Genomic DNA, 18,645 nt, shown 5'->3' with positions numbered 1-18,645 from the left:
TTATCGATCCTAAAAGCCGGTTTTAAATTCCTTTATTATTATTATTATTATATTGGAAAATATTATTATTTTTACGAAAGCATAGATTCATAAAAGGTTCGTTCAACAATGGAAAAACACCTGTGGTTACCTAGTGGAAGTTTTGGGTGACACACGGGATATTTATTCTTTATCATTGCCGTCTTTTGTTTTCTTTTTTTCTGTGCCATTTTGTTATCGTATATATGCTCTTCTTTAATATCTTATTTTTAAGTTGCTATGATAATATTAATATAACACAACTAGATAATACATAAGTAAAACATTAAACCAAAAAAACGGGTTTAATTTTATTGAGTGAGTAATAATGTTTTTTTTTTCATTAACCGGTAACACCGGTCGGTTTGAACCGACTTTTAGAATCTAACTTCAACTAAAAAATGATTCAAACTACATATTTTTAAAATTAAAAGTCAATTTTCAACAAAGTTTCATTTTTATTAAAAGTCCAAAAGAAGGTTTATGATATTTAGAGTGTTGAATACATCTAGTTCACGATCGTTTAAAAGATGATATTCACTATCATCATAATCCTTGTGACCTCGTCAACAACAACATAACTATTTTGTTTCCTACAATATAAAATAAGAAGTTTTAGTTACCAATAATCATAATATACTAAAATTGAGGGATGAAAATTGGAAAGCCGCTATAACAAGGTTTTTAAATATTAAACCTCAAAATTGAACATGGGTATAAGCAGGTTCATCGGCATGCACCAGTAATACCGGATTTTCTGGCAGCTCGAAAAGTATTCCAGCACACTAATAAGACAGGGCTCTATAATAACGGTAAAGTCATTGGTAACCGATACAATTGATAATACCGGATGGTTTGAACCAGTTTCTAAAACATTAGATATTCTATGTGTACTTCAGAAAGGTAAAAGATGTGCCCAAATCCCTATAAAATTCGTATCATTAGCAACTAAACTTGTTTAAGCTTTGAATACTTTAGTCAAAATGAACAATCCATTTTGGATTATAAACTCTTTTAAACAAATGACCATGAATCATGATTGGTTATTTCTTATTATTGACTAATTCATGTTCCATAATGTTGACTTCATATGGATTGCCAAATCTTTTAAATTGATATATTAATCTTACAATTAAAATGGGAATAAATTATATTCAAATGAAAAATGATAGTATAAAAAATGACTTTGTGATATAATTAAAATCTATAAAGTAAATATGTAGGAATCATATCTTTACCAAGTGTTTATAGAATATATTGATGATATATAATATAACTAATTATGCCTTAGCATAATAACTTATAATAATTTATAGATACATACTTGTTCTTTAGTTTTTACGTTATGTCTCACCATTTCTGGCTAGGAACTATTCTTCTCTTCTTCCTCACTCGTCATATCAATTTCTTTTTGTTTTTTAACGACTTAATGTTGCATTATATAGGGTTTGAACCCTTGACATCCTACTTCATATCTTAACCACCTACCATCTCATCAAAATGAGAATGACATATCAATCACTACTATGATACAAATCGTGACCGGCCCACAAATCGTTTGGAGTGCTAATGGTCGTGACCCGAGAGGGGGAAAACCACCACGCATTGCAACATAAACAAAATGGTCGTAAAAAAATATAAATAAGTCATAAAGATAAGGCAAATTATATTATAATCATTAAAATAAATAAATAAATAAATATAGGTCACAAGACGATCAACTTTTATTATAAACTTAAAGACATTCACAAATTTATACTCAAGATACATAAATGGATATATAGTCACAAATAGGTTTCGTTGTTAAACTGGTCGATGTAATATAATCGCAAAATTTGGTGGCAAAATCTTATGGCCGAAAAAGATGGTCACAAACTAGTCTTTATAATGTATAAATGACCATAACTTATTCATACGTTAACATTTTAAAAATGATAATAATAAAAGTAAAATAACTACGCCATAGAAACAAACATTTCATTCTTTTAAATTTAAGTCTAAAATTCTTATAGTTATTTTTAATTAAAAAGTTAACATATATATTATGTGAAATACCACTATCTATGTTTTCCGTCGCATTGTATGAGCATATCTCTAGTGTGCGCGCATTTGTGTGTATATATATATATAATTCTCAACATATACAGTAATATGTTTATATATGACTTACCCAGGTATGGATATACAAACTTATCCTTTCTGTTTAATTCTCTCTCTATAAGGCAGACTCTATGTGTGTTTGTTTAATAAAATGAAAAGGCTAGACTTTATAACTTGAACGATCATATTCAAATATTGAATCTTCGAAAATAGAGTATAATAGAGGAATATTAGTATTTTTGGATAATGGTATGGAAGCCGTGTTACTTTTCATAGTTAAATGCAAATTGTTACATATTTTTCATCGATCGTAATTTAAAATATCCATGGCCAGGTTGTAGACTTTTAGTGTTGTTTAATATCATAATCATGGATGGATTAAGGAATCAATTTGTTTGCATACCTAATTACTAAAAAGGTTGCTAACTCTTGGAAGAGTATTAACAATTAAAACTTTTAGGATAACGCGTCTTAACCTTTTTACTTTATTAAACAAGTAGAAAGATCGTATTACACCTTTAAAGATATCACCGCATATACATGATTATCGTATGCTTTATCTGTCTTTATATACACTACTTAGCGACGAATCCAGAATTTTATATCGTCGGCTCATTCTTTATATTCATGTAATCAATGGAATCTATATTGTGTATATCACACATAAAAAAGGGAAAATAAGATGAGACAACACTAAACAAAAGTTTCATTGATGAAGTAAACTTGAGACCCAATTAGAGTTTTGGATTACAAATATCCCATATGTTATTCCTAACTACCTCCATTTAAAGTGAACATATGTCTTGTCCATATGTTAGTTCACAAACACTTCAATTTAAAACTCTATATGTTGTAAATAATATAAAACATAAAAATATACTTTGCTTATACCGTTATATTAAGACGTTATTCTCACCCAACCAGACTGACAGGTCAAACCAGAAAGTGTCTATACGATCAATACTCATCAATCTAGTCAAGAACTCCTTAACCAACTTTAGTTGGCTCGACTTAGTTGTTGTGGCACCAACCAGTTGAACCTATAACTATAAAATTATATGTGTTGGTTAATACTCTATACTTCAAATTTCCTTATCAGTGCAAACAACACTAATAACTTGGCTATTTACTTCTCATCCTCAGACCCTATAATAACTTGACTATTTATGAGATTCTACTAGATATAGTTATGTTTGTTGTATTTTGTTTTAAAATCGATCTTTATGCATGTGTTTTAACATACTTTTCAATAATTGCAGGTATTCTATTTATAAACTTATCCTAATGGTCAGATTGGTATCTTGGCATGGCTCTTTTTAATAATTTTGTATAGAAATAAATACACGAATATTCCATTTGATTTTATTCAAATTACACGTTTATCTTAAAATGTTACAAAATAAAACACGCGATATTTTTTAGTTTAAACTTTAAATATGTGAGTAGAAGTAAAATACGATTTGATCAAATGTATTAAAAAGATAACTTGTTTCCATTGGAAGGCGGGGCTAGACAAAATCTCGTCTAAGGAAGCTTTGGCTAAACGAAATGTGTTAGTAAACTATAGGAGATTTGACACGCGTGGGGCTAATCATATTTTGATTCATTGAAACATTGTTGATCAAGTATGGTCAGCGATCAAAGATTGATGTGGTAAACGGGGGTTCCATTTGAGAAAAGCTTGACTTTCAAACACGAAGTTTGGATAGTGAGGTGTTCAAAAAAGTGAGACTTAGTGTGATCTTATCACCTTATGGTTCTTTGGCGAGCTAGAAACAATCGAGTATTCAACATGTATAAATGTGCCGCGAGAATCATGGAGGAGGTAAGTGCGAATTCTTTCTTATATATCACAAATAGAGCATAATTTTATTCGATTATTGGTGGGATTTTAAAGTTAATTTGTACCAAGTATATTGCACTTTTCGTAGCATCTTGCTAAGTAGAATAGTATTATCATTTGTCGTTAGAAAAAAAAAAGTAAATAACGATTCAAATGAACTGTTTTGTTTAATAATTATGTGGGGTAGAGATGGTTGGTAATTGTGGTGATTTCAAATCAAAGTGGCCCACATCAGTCAAAGCCTTTGGAGTTATGGAAGACCACCACAAATAGAATCAATGGTTGGGTGCCACCTGCAAACAATTCCGACAATGCTGATTCACGTGATCTATACGTGTTTCTTCCTCTTAATGATAATATCATGTTCGATAGCCTTTTAATGATTCCATCAAGAGTCTATCCTAAAATCAGTCTAACATTAAGTATGTTTGGTTCTCCATAAATACTCAAACACACATTTAAATTAGTCAGTAAACATCTTACTTATTAAGTCTTAAAATAGCGTTAGAATAAAAGTTGACCCCTTTGTTCATTCACGTATGTTTTTAACCTTCAGTTTGTCACTCATGCACCAACTCAACCAACCACCACCTCCTTCGCCACCAATAACATCACATTACTCGACACTGGCGAACACTTAGTAAACACTTAATAGATCTGAGTGTCTTAACCATTTGGGCCTCATTCTCATAAGTTAATTAAAATACACTTTTATTGATATAAATTGTTTATAAAACACCATTCACATTTGATTCCCTAAACATATTGATAATCAATTAAATTACGTCTCATTCCACTCACAACCATATGAAAAAATTATATGGAGGATGAATATTTAGCGTCTACTTACGAAGGAATATTTTAGCTTCCCATAATTTGAAGTATCGATATTGTGATTTGGACTCCAATGTAAAATTGCAATTGAACAAAATGGAGACTCCATTATGAGTGCTCTTGTCAGTTATCACTAGGGGTGTTCACGGTTCGGTTTTCGTGGTTTTTGGGTCAAATCGCGAATCAAACCGTTAGTAACGGTTTTTAGTTTTTGAAAGCCATAATCAAACCGTAGAACTTTTAAACCGAACCGAACCAAACAGTTACTAACGGTTTGGTTTCACGGTTTGGGCCTTTCAGATTTTTATACAAATTGTTCAACAAAGGTATAATATATTTATAGTAAAATTGTCAAAATTTTGCAAATATCAAACATATTTAAACACAATATGTTCACGGCCTAAGTTTAAACACAATTTATTCGAAACATGCATCAAAATAACTATGTGACCAAACTTCAATATGCCAAAATACATCAAAAAGTTAACAAAATACATCAAAAAGCTAACGGTTTGGCTTAGCACATTTTCTAATTCATTGCAAGTATGTAGTTAATAAATATTATATACATTACTAGTTCTAGTTTAACAAATATATTCATATATAATCTTAGATATATCAATTTTTAAGAAATTAATTATAATTAACTTATACAGTGCGGTCCGGTTTTATACGGTTGGTTTTCGGTATAAACCGTAAACCAAACCGTTCGCTACGGTTTGAAATTTTTGAAACCAACCGACCGAAACTTAAGAAAAAAACCAACCATGAAACCGAACCGATGACCGGTTTGGGTGGTTTCACGGTTTCAAACCGAACCGTGAACACCCCTAGTTATCACAACGTTTTATCTATTATTCTATACAGATCATTTATCTTTAAAAACTTATATAATTACACATAAAGTACAATGTTTACGCATACATAAAAATAATTACACATGAAAAAAGCAAGGACGCATGAAGTAAAATAATTACACAGAAGTAATATAATTACGTATGTACATAATCACGCACGTCATAAGCATAATATGTTTGGAATTTAGAAATGTCGATTTTTTTAAAGTATTGTCGTATGGTACCTGAATTAAAGAGAATAAAACACTCAATTTTATGGTGTAATTATTTATTTATTATTTTATTTTGTAAATAACATCATATATAAAAAACTGAGGCAACTTAAAAAATGTCAACAATTGTATTCCGTGATTAGAGTTATGTCGCACCATAAATCAATAGTCAAAATTTTGTTGTACGCTTTGTTTTATGATAATACATTATTGTATTATATTCTTAGGGGTACAAAGGAGCCGAACTAGTCGTGAGCTACTTGAGCTAGTATCGATAAAAAGCTCGAAATGACTAAGCTTTTTCAACCTCAAGCCGAGCCTGAGCCTCCAACGAAGCTCGTTTAGTTATTAAGCCGGGCTCAACTTTGTATTGGAAGCTCGTTTACACTACTAGAAAACTGGGCTTTAATGACACGCGAATTATGACGTGCAATAGTGAGTGTCATAAAAAAGTGTCATCTTCTATAAAATTTGAAGAAACGATGACAAGTGGTTTTTGCGTGTCATCATTTTAGTGTCATAAAAAAGTAAAAAAAAAAATATAACCCGGAATACAAGTTGATTGTGTGTCATCTTTTGAGTGTCGTTTTATGTTTTTTCTAAGAATCCCTGCGCGCGATTATGTTCATAAAATTAGGGCTTGAATGCTCCATCTCAATTCCAGAAGGTAACGATTCCAGATTTCTATTAATCAAAACCTATAATTCGCTCCAATCTCCTAATCACGCAATTTCTAATCGCGAGACTTCATGAGGTACGAATCTATATCTGTTCTTCATGCAATCAACGCAATACTGTTGATCGCGAGCTTCTAATCGCCGAATTTCTTGTTAATTATACTTTCCAATTTGTTAATTTCATGTATTTTGTTCACGTCATTGTTTTCATATCTGAGTTCTGCTGCAAATCTGCATTTACGTGTTTGTTATAGAGAGTGGATCACGTTTGCTGATCAAGCTATTGTATATTACTTTTCTGAAATTGAAGATCAATATGTGACTACGAACGGTTACTGGTTAATTACCATGTTTTTAAGTTTTTGATTTTACTATCGGCGAGGTTATCGGAATCTGTATGTAAATTATGTTAACGAATGAGCGATTGTTTACAATTAATTGAAATTGAAGATTGATTCGTAAATAAGAACAATTACTGGTTAATCACTCAGTTTCTAGGCTTTTGATTAATCGAAGCTTAATTTTACTCGGTGGTGCTCGGTCGAGATTACCGAAATCTATACATGTATCTATAAACGCCGATACACATATTAAATACGTACATAAATTAGGTAAGCATGATTTAATACTAATTAGGTTAGATTGATTTGACTATTGTATGTGAGGCTATGAGTTCAAAGTTTTGGCCTAATTTCTTTTTGTTACTGATATATTCAATTCAATTCTTCGTTTCATTGTTCAGATGAACCGTAATTGTAAGTTGTAACAGTGTCACCTAGAAGCTGATTGTTAGGGCATTGATTAACAATTCAGTTGTTGTATGATTGAATTATGAGTCTTAATGTTTTGAGGCAATTTACATGTTGTATGTTGTGTGTAATCTTTTGACTTATTTCAGGTTTCACTTGTACACGGATTTTGCTCGACTTGAAGTATGCATACGGTTCATTGCAAATTTTAAATGGTCAAACTATTGTTTGATATATTGTGTTGACAGTAACCGCGCAGGTGATAGAATATTTGGAATACCGCTTCATGGAACACAGTCGCATGCGTTTGTTAGCTCATTAATGGTTAGTGTAACATATAACCTTATTGATGCAATATGTAAGCCTTTTACATATTTAATAATCAATTTGTAGGGACCTGATGAGATTAAAGAATAATTTTCAAAATTTATGATGGCTCTCGTGTATGCGAGGATTTCATTAGTGGTGTGCAGACATGGTTAAGCAAACAAAAGGTTAGCTTGTGTTCTATATGTATATATTATCTGTTTAATATAGATTTATAAATTTTGTATATATTATATTTTTTTTAATTTATTTGATTAATCTAATTTGGGTTAATTTATTTGTGGTGTTATTAGTTAAGGGTGCTAATACAGGATTTAAGTTACTGATATGTTACATTTCATGCTATAATTGATTCGCAACCTTTGAATGTTGTGGTTCTCATTTTGATGTTATTTGATGAACAATTAGTTTAGTTGGAACTGCAGGCCTGGTTCTTGGTGTTGTTGGCCTTGCTCTTCCTGAGATATATACTGAATCTTAGAGATGTAAACGAACTTGAGCTGGTCTCATGAGTCATTTTTCTAAAGCTCAAGCTTGGCTAATTTATTATTTGTTAATCTATATGCATTTTTAGTTATTTTTATATATTTTGATAAAATACTTTAACCAAGCCTAGCTCATCTCGAGCTCGTGTGAAGTACCATAAACGAGCCAAACGTTGATTGTGCAGTGTGAACTAACAAACATAACGGCCATTGAAGTTTTATGATACTAACAATCTTTATTCTTTTCCTTGAAGGCAAGAAATTAGGACATAAACAGTTTCTATGACTTCAGTTCCGCTGAAGTTTACGCCCACGTTATGGAACTCTGAAATGATATTATGAGACAGTACCAGATTCTGGGTTAAAGGTATCTCTTTTTATTTTGTTAAAATAAATTCTCATTTTTCAGTCTTTCTGATCGGCTTTGTTTTCTTTTTTTTTTTTATGCAGAAATTGCATGCGGGTATGCTATCAGTTTTGGCTTTAACAATGTCTGCAGAGGGCGACCGGGTAAGGGAGCTATGTGCGGATATACTATCAGTTTCGGCATTTTACTTCTTTTTCGGTTATTATGTTTTGTTAATGATGCTTTCTGCATTTTTTATATCAGCGGAGTTTGAAGTATCGATCGTTGGGCTCTGAAGGTGATATTGGTTTGTATGATTGTGTCTAGTCCTTTAATTTTATCTTTTGTTCTTCTTTGTTTCTTGTATGCATTCTTATGTACTGTGTATGAACAGTGTTCTGGTGCAGATTGTTTGGTTACTTGAAATTTATTTAGGATAGGATTTGACAAAATTTCGTGTCTTTTGTATTTCATTTGTGTTATGATACTTCATTTTATGTTTCTTTGATAGCTCACAGGAGAATCTATCAAGAAAAGAGAGAGCAAAAATATAATCATATATGTGATGAAATATCTCAAAACCTTCAATCTGAGAAACAATTACACAATTACTACTACATATTCAGGTCTGTTTTTAATATTTGATCTTTCATTAATCCATGTAGATGGTTCTCTCAAATTATAATCGTTTCTTGTTTGTAGGTTCAAAACCGTGAATTTGTTAGCACATTTATTATTGAGGATTACAGAGGTAACTTTAATCGCTGGTAATTTATAAAAAATTATCCGCTCTTAATGAAGATATTATGTTATTGTATATTTGTATGTTTTTTATATATCTGTATAGAGAAATCAAAGAAAATATCAATGAATGACTCAAGTTTTATGATACTCTTCAGGTATGCATATTGTTTGTTTTTAGATTATATTTAGTCATTTAGTTATCATTCTGATGTAAATTTAATATTATTTGATTAATAAATAGGAAGCAATCACAAGTGTAAAGCAAAGGTGTGGTGACTTTGTCATGACAGGAAGCATGTAGTGTCGGGAAATGATTGAAGACGTACAATGACAAATGTCGGGTTTATGTTTTTAAGATGATAAAAGTTCAAACATGTATAACGACAATCGCTTGTTAGTATATCTATGGAATATCGTATGAAATGGATAGTTTTGTTATATATGTATTTTCTTTTTTGTATTATGAACAATTAATTGTCATTTAATGTGAAAATTAGTAATTCTATAAAAGAATATTTAAAAGAAAAATAGCTAAAAGCATGACACATTTATGACATGCAGATGAGCATCGTCTTCCTTCTGACAAGGCTTTTCTTGACACGCATTGCGTGTCGTAAAGGAATGTCATAAATGTATGTCATAAACAGATGATACGCAGATGCATGTCATTTTCTTTTATGACATGGTCTTCCTTGACGCGCTCTTACGTGTCATCTACCCCTTTAATGACACGCATTGATCCAATGTGAACCTAGTCAAAGAGTGTTGTCCCTTGGACCCATAACCCCACAATCTATAATAATATAATGTGACTAGTCAAGACTCAAGATGCGGTGCCTTTTGGAACCGCATGGCTACAATATATAACAAAGAACTAAAGTGTTGAAGAGTTCGCAAATGTTAAATTTCATGAATTTACTTCAAAATGCATCTAGTGTTGGTTCATCGATCTTGTTTATTGGAGTTGGATGGTTTAATTGAGTCTGTTAAACATAAAAATGAGGTTTTAGCATCATGAACTCTTTAAAAGCGGTAGTACCAAAGGTGGACCTATGTGTGTGGGTGGGGGGGGGGGGCTTTAATTATTTTTTTTATTTTTTTTTTGTGTTATTTGTATGTGAAAATCCACCCCCCCCTAAAATAAGTGTCGATGTCGTCCCCAAACAAAATAATTCCTAGTTCCGCCGCTGGACAGTACCATTGATCGTGCTGCCGAAATTGTAGTTAACCAAACAAATTATACTAATCAAGATGGTACTGCTAAAGTAAGCAACGAAGTAATCAAAGATGTTGATGCATCAAAGTCTTCATCAGCTGAATATGCTACTGCCGACGCTATGGAGGAAAATAGTCCGGTAGCTAATGCTACGTCACAAATCATGGATCCATATCAAACAAACATTGGAGAGAACATGAAGAGGAAATAAGTGTTCGAACACAAAATTCATGAGATTTACCCTTTTGACAAATGTCTTACGGGATCCAAGCAAAGGTATAATTATAACTAAAAGTCAAACTTTAGATGCTAATATTTGTATGCACTCTTTTTTCCACCCAATAAGAACTAAGACAATTCAAAAGACAAGATGTATGAATATTATTAAAGGTACGCACCAATGGGTAAGGCTGTTATGGGCACTATGCGAGTTTTCGGAAATAAAAAAGATGATAGAGGTATTGTGGTAAGAAACAAAGACATGTTAGTAGTTTAAGGCTTCACACAAGAAAATCGAATCGATTATGATAAAATCTTTACCCATTTTGTAAAACTTGAAGCCATCAGAATCTTCCTAATCTTTACAATATTTATTTAAGAACTTCACAATTTGTCTTTTCATATGAATGTAAAAAAATGCATTCTTGTATAGAAAGATGATCAAGAAATGTATGTCAACCACTAAGTTTGGGTGACCTAGATTAGATCATCCCTATCTCAAAATATCTTTTGTCATAGTTTCCACAGTTAACAAAACTTTGTTTGTTAGAAGGTAAACCAAAATATATATTGATGAGATTATTTTAAATTCGTGTCTACTAATGAACAACTTTGTAAAAAGTTTGAAAAGTAACACATTTTAAGTTTGAAATAGTTTTGGTAAATCTATATTATCTAATAAAATGCTACAAAATAATAATTATCATTCTTAAAATTTATGCTTTAAAATTTGTTAATTTAATATTTACTTTTTATTTTTTTTCAAACATTTGATATTTATAATTATCTTTTACTTTAAAATTGTTTTAAAGACTATTGTACAACGAATGTATTAATAGTGTTTAACGGATTTATTGTTTCTTGTATACTGATTATTTATTAAATATTGTTTTTGCTAAGAACTACTCGTGTAGTACACAAGCCTCAAACTAGTAAATAAATATAAGTAGCCGGAAGTTCAAGGCTTAAATAAAAGAATTTTCTAATAATCCTTGCCCAATATATAATATAATTTTTCTCCACAAAATAATTCATATTTATTCTCCTAATTATTGTGTAATAAGCCTATTGTCAACATATTACAAAGAGGACTTATTAAACACATATGCTTATTTGTCATAAAAAATTGTCTAGATACACTCTTTGACGTCTATGCTTACTCAAAACGAAAATTAATTAAATAATAATAATTATTGTATAGCTAGCGCCAGTAATACATAGGTGTGTCGCAGGATCTACCACACAAAACTTATATAAATCAATATTTAAATAGTAACACCATGAATAATAATGTTATTAATAGGAAGTGCATGATAAGCACACATTATAAATTTATAATTATTATACAATTAGTGTGGAGGATTAACCACATAAATTAAAAGGATGAAGTTTCAGGATCATTTCATATAGTAATAGAAAATCGATGGTGCCACGTCATTTGATATTGATGGGAAGTATAAACAAGTACACAATCCAACGCTCTTGGAAATTATCATTACATTATACAAAACAAATCTTAACACGCAAGCAATTCTAATTGGTGCTCTTGGCGGCGCACCTCAATTATTTGTGCTATCCATTCTCAAACTTAGCTAACAACGTTAACTCACACACGTACTAGTATCCATTATTATGCTCTTTAATATATAGTTTAATTAATACTTAATTCGCCAAAATGTATTTAGTCCGAAGGCAATTTGGTGTGTAAAATAGTGCTTCATCATCTCATAAATATTGACGATTCAAGTTCGGTTATAAAAATTATTTTCTACGAGTAAAGTAGATGGGTGTGTAAAAGCTTTCACATTTAATGACATCCGTTATTTTTTTTTCGAACGGAGACTTTCACAGTTAAGCTATCTTACTGCGCGAACACATCGCGCCCCGCCACTCCACTCAGGCCAATTATGTTGACATAATCGGGATCCACGCTGGCATCCGAGTTTAGATTGGCGTTCCTGGTAAAACCCAGTTGTCTCACCCCGCCCGAAGGCACCACAGGTTTTAATGCTCTAGTAAAATCCGATCGGAATTAGGATTCGAACCCGAGACATCCAGATCATCCATCATCATGTTTCTGGCCATTGAGGCAAGCCCCGCTGGTTAATGACATCTTTATACTTAACTCTATAATTTAGTTGAAAATCATATTTTTGTTAAAATTTATTTATTGTTTTCTGAAAAGCTCTCACATCATATTCCCAATTTGTATCTTATTATTATTATTATTATTATTATTATTATTATTATTATTATATACTCCTTAGTAATTTGAGTGAGAATGGATAGTAGTATTCATATAAAAGTTACTATAACATTTTTTGTAAATTTTAGGGTTGAGGGTAGAGAAATGCTAAGATGTAGTGTGATTTTAGAAGATTTTTTTTATAATATAAAGATAGAGGATGAGATGATTGATGGGTTGTGAACAATGATCGATTAATCTCGATGGGTTGTGAACAATGATCGATTAATCTCGATTAAATCTTGATAGATTTTTGATAGATCGCTAATTCTTATTTCAATGAAAGACTAACGACTGAAGATTACTACAATACTTCATTAATAGCAAAAAGCATAACTATATTAGAAAAGTAAAAACCATAAATGCAAGCAGTATGGTCTAAGTGTCTAACCTCCCAGGGTAGGTGGAATCCAAAGTTCGAATATTTCTTGACATTTCTTCCTGAATATAGGGTAAGACTAATGAATTTCTTGTTAACTTCTTTTTACCTAATTCTTTGTTTTATAGATTCGGAAAGACTTTACATAAAAGCAAGTCGTTGATCTTTTCCAAATTATTACAGATATTTTTATTTTATCTTTTGTTGCGTAATCTTCATATTATTTGTGTAATTTTCATCTTATATTAAAGTTTTGGTCTAATAACGTTAAATTATATTTAAATATAACTAATTTATCTTGAGATATCATACACAATTTTAAGAGCATTCACATCAAGTACTCTTTGTTACCAATTATCTCTAAAGTATAAAAATAGTAGATATAGTTTTTCAGTTATTTAGCTTTCACATCTTATTTATCATACTTTAAAATATATAGTAGAGAGTAATAGTAACTCTATATTTAAATAGGGTTATCATCATTCTATATAAAATGAATGTTTGTAAGTAAGATGTAGATAGAAATAGAGAATTAGATGTGATATGTTTATAAGAATATAAACTTTTTAGAAAAAAAAATGATATTTTTAGTTAAAATTTAAGACACTCTTTTTCAACATTTTACTTGATATGAGCGTGTGAAAAATTAAATCAATAACAATAAGTTTATAACCAAGGCCGTCTCTGAAAAACACCTAAATTTCTAGGTCTTAGGACAAGTTGAAAAAAAGCCCCCCCCCCCCCCTCCCCCCCAAATTCCCCAATGCACATTTTTAATTATGTTAAAAAAGAGTTAAGTGCACAATGACATGTGGTGATATTTTTGCACGATGCAAACTTGTGGTCTGCATTTTTTTTTTTTGGCAATCGGGTTTGACAGTTAACCCCCATTAAATTTAACCATTAAAATAAGGGGCAAATCTGTCTTTTTGACCTCATAATCCAACCCGACAAGAACACCCCCCCCCCTTCTGGTTCACAAGATGCAACCCTAAATAGCCGTCAAGTTACATAATCTACATTTCATCTTGTTCATATCAAATGGCTTGGTTATTCGACTTGTTTATAGACATCATGACTTTCACGGGTATGAACGGCTCCTCCAACGCGTCAGTTGTTCATTTTCGTTTAGTTAGTCGATTGTTCAGTTCGAGTTTGTTAATCATAATTCAAGTATTAATCGTTGCTAATGTGATTATGTTATTGAATTTGTAGTTGCCATGTGGGTCGATGTCTCCTGGACTCACCTCAAGGTGGATTTGGTGGTCTTGGTGAAGACCTGGCCAAACAGGATCTTCGTGATAAGGTTTGCTGCAAAAGGACATAATCAAACATAGTAAATTTTAAGTAGTTTGAATTTGGTATCTTGTATTATATTAGCTACTAATTATTAGGGTTTTTTTATCAACTAATAAGTAGGCGTTTAGTATTATATGAACTAGTAATTAGGTGTTATGTATTATATTAAGTATTAATCAACTTTTGTGTAATATATGTTTTATTATATTAATGATAAACTATTTTACAAAATAGTTAAATTCAATGTGTTATGATCTTTATATTAAAGTGTTGATTGTATGTATGTTCATTATTAAGTGTAATGGTATGTGATTTAAGGACAAGGTGAATCTTTATGGTTTAGGGTTCATGTGTTCAATGTGTAAAACGAAAATCTTTATGGTTCAGTGACAATGTAAATTTTAATCATTTAGGGTCAATATCAATCTTTATGGTTTAGGGTCAATATGATCAATGTGTATGTATGTATGTATGTATGTATGTATTTGTACATGCATGTATCTGTGTGTGTGTTTGTGTGTATGCCTCTTGGTGTACGTATGTATTTGTATATGTGTGTATGTTTATGTATGTAGGAATCTGTGTATGTATACCTCTGTGTGTATGTATTTGTATATGCATGTTTATGTATTTGTGTGTCTATGTATGTATATGTCTGTGTATATATTGAGTAAATTGCAGTTTTGACCATTGTAGTTTTCTCATATAGCTCATTAGCCCTAAAATGCAAACTTGTGGCGAGTTAGTCATTGAAGTTTAATTTTGGTTTATGTTGAGAAAACAATGGTTTAAACTTTAATCAACCTTAATGTTTTGATAATGACTCAATTAGGGTAATGTGACGTAATATAGTACTAGTTCATCATTTATAACTATGTTACACGAATATTCCTTATCACTTGATTGGTCATCATTAGTCACAATTAAAAAACAAAGTACTTGTTCAAGACTACACACTCAAGATCAAAGTTAGTCAAGTTAGGTTGTTAGTTTTTATAAACTTAGAAAAAGTTTATAAAAATATATTTAAACAAAATTGTTTAAACATGCATCATTTAAAATTCAAATAATACTTGAAAGACTTATTCTACTTTGAGAATGTTTTTCATTCAAACCATGTGTTGGACAACCAACCTTCATCATATGGGAAAGTCAATTTGGGATGGCAAGGGTTGAAGTTTGGGATGAAGATTATAAAGTATATTTAATCAAAAGGGTGAAATAGTTGGGTTTTGTTATATGGTGAAGTGAGAAGTGAAAGAGATGAATTCTCACATGTGTTGGTCAGTCAAAAAAAGTTAATAGAAAGGGATCGATTATCACATGTGTTGGTGAAACAAAAGAAGTAAAAAAAAATCAAGAAAAAGACCACACAAAATGTTCACATTGTCAAAACCAATATGAAGTGGAGTGGGCGCTCATGGTCGCTTGAATCGACCGTGGGTCGACCGTCGGGCAACCAATCCTGATCTATGCATCTCACATATCTATGCATCTCAATATGAAGTGGAGTGGGCGCTCATGGTCGCTTGAATCGACCGTGGGTTGACCGTCGGGCAACTAATCCTGATCTATGCATCTCACATATTTAGGTATAAATGGAAGACTTGTTTAACTAAGCCACCCATTTACTCTACAACATTTACATATACACTTAAAGTTTGATCTCTTTCATCATTCAAGTCTAATCAAACTTCAATTTCCAAGAAAAAAAGATAATCAAGTAGAGGAAAAAGAAGAGTTTTTCAAAGCTACCTAGCCTACTATCTTACTTTAATTTGAGAGGTTTTTTTAGTATTTGACAAGTGAGATTCATCATTTTGTTGATGATTTGAGAGAAGAACACCCTATCTTGATACAATGTTGTTTTGCATTGAGTTGAGAAGTATATCTTGATATAGAGTTAATTGGTGATTAGGTGAAGACTCACTATATTGACGTAGTGATTAAGAAGAAATTGCAAAGCTAAGTCTTTGATGTGCTTGGTGAAGAAGATGATCACTTCCTTTGATGCGTGATACGTTTGCATCAGTGATCCTTATCGTTAAGGGAGATGACTAGTGAAGAAAACTCTCGATCGGCGGATCAATGAGAGGACATAAAGCGAATTAGTTAATGTTCACCTGAATATATATAAATCTAGTTGTCTTATCTCTAACCACAAACTTTTACTTATTTGTGTTTATTTTTATAAGTTGTCAAAATAGTTGTCTTTAGCTCATTAAAATCAAACAAATTTCAAAGTAAAACCCTCAAAAAAATATTCAAAAATAATATAAAAATTATAACTCAAAATATAAATCATAAACAAAAAAAGTAAAAAAACTAAAATGTTTCATGCGCTGTCCTCGTTCCATATAAAAAAACCACCTAGAATCGAACCGAAACCGAAAGAATTGATGAAAATGAAACAAAGAAACAAAAAGCCAAAACCGGACCACATCAATCGAAATCGAAAAAATCAATCAAAACGAAACTAAAAGAATTCAAACCGAACAAAAACAAAACTGAAAAAACGAACAAAAACGAGTCCGGAATCGACCAGAAAGAAACAAATTAAACCAAAACCCAACACGTCACGGGTGAAAACTTGTGTTGGCTTGATACTTGAACCGAACCCGTTCCAATCTGAAACCCGTTTCGTGCCGAAACCTGTCTTGCACGAAAACCCGTTCCGATCCGAAACCTGTCACATTTCCTTAGGACACTAACCCACATCGACCAATTTCTTTGAACTTGTCGACCCATTTTGACCCGAAAATAAAAGAATGGAATTTCAAATGACTCATTTTGACCCATTTAGTTAAAATCTTTTACCCAAATCAACTTATTTAACTTTTAACACAACTCAAATTAACTCATTTGAAAGGGTTTGGGTCAAGATTATCACTCCTATTTATTATCGTATACATAAGTTTTTTTTTTCTAGTGTTAACCAGGCAAATATACAATCTGTCTTTGGATAGCTTATCAATCTTATCAATTGAGTTGACCGATCAAAGTATACATATCAGTTCTTTTCATAATTAATTTATACATATATTAAAGGGAAATATACCAATTAGTCTTTTAATTCTTATTCGTTTCTCTTAAATACGTATTTTTTAAATGATAAAATACTAGTTATATTTTAATATCAGCTAATCAGAAGACGCAAATCAACTTTGTCGGCTTAAAAATTCATGAAAACTAGTGTGAGACCCACCATCCAAACAACCAGAGACCGGAGAGCGATATATATAAAAAGGGTCAGACTAAACGTACCCCTCTTCCTTGCTAACCATACACCCCCCTCCCCCTGAACTTTCATTTCCCCTTAACATTTGTAATTGACATTATAGTCCTTCTTATTTTATTTTATAATTCTCTCAAAATATCAAATTAAAAACTATTAAGTTTTTATTTATGTTTTACAGTTTTTTTATATATTTTTGTTATTGATTTTATTATTTTATTTCATTAAGATCTTATTAAAAGTTTGTTTATTTTTTTTTACATGTATTAAAAAGTTTTGTATGTTTTCTCTAAATAGCTTTTTATTTTATTTATAAAATGTATTCAAAACAATTTGATTCTTTTTTGTTAGGTTTGGATACATAAGTTAATGTTACTTGAGAAAAGAGCCAAATTTGTTTATCAAGTTGTATGTTATTTAACCTTTTTATTTATAAAAATTAATATGATTTTTATAAAAGAATGTAAACTCTCTTAATTTAAAAAGAACGCTCTTCAAAAAGATTAAAACAAGTATTGAAAAAAAACATTTTTTAAAACAAGAAGAAAATGTTTATAACATAAGAAAAAAAACGTTTTTTTTAGTAAGAAAAAATATGTTTTTATTAAAGGCTTTTAAATATACATAAAAAAATAAATAGAAAAAAAAAGTTTTTAAATAAAAATAGAATAAAAATGCTTTTATAAAAATAATAATGATAATAAAAGATAACAAAATGACAAAAAAAAAAACAACAAAAAAGTCTAAATCGTATTAATGTAAAACTTAAGGAAGGGAGTATGTTTAGTAAAAATGGATGAGGATGAGGTACGTTTAGCAGCACCCGTATAAAAAATACACTGATTTTAGTTGTCTTAATA

This window comes from Bidens hawaiensis, unplaced genomic scaffold (assembly GCF_021521415.1).
Source record: "Bidens hawaiensis isolate Kalapana, Puna unplaced genomic scaffold, B.hawaiensis_p1.1 tig00000820_1, whole genome shotgun sequence".
In the NCBI taxonomy this organism is placed as follows: Eukaryota; Viridiplantae; Streptophyta; class Magnoliopsida; order Asterales; family Asteraceae; genus Bidens; species Bidens hawaiensis.
Note: the sequence above shows the minus strand (reverse complement) of the source record.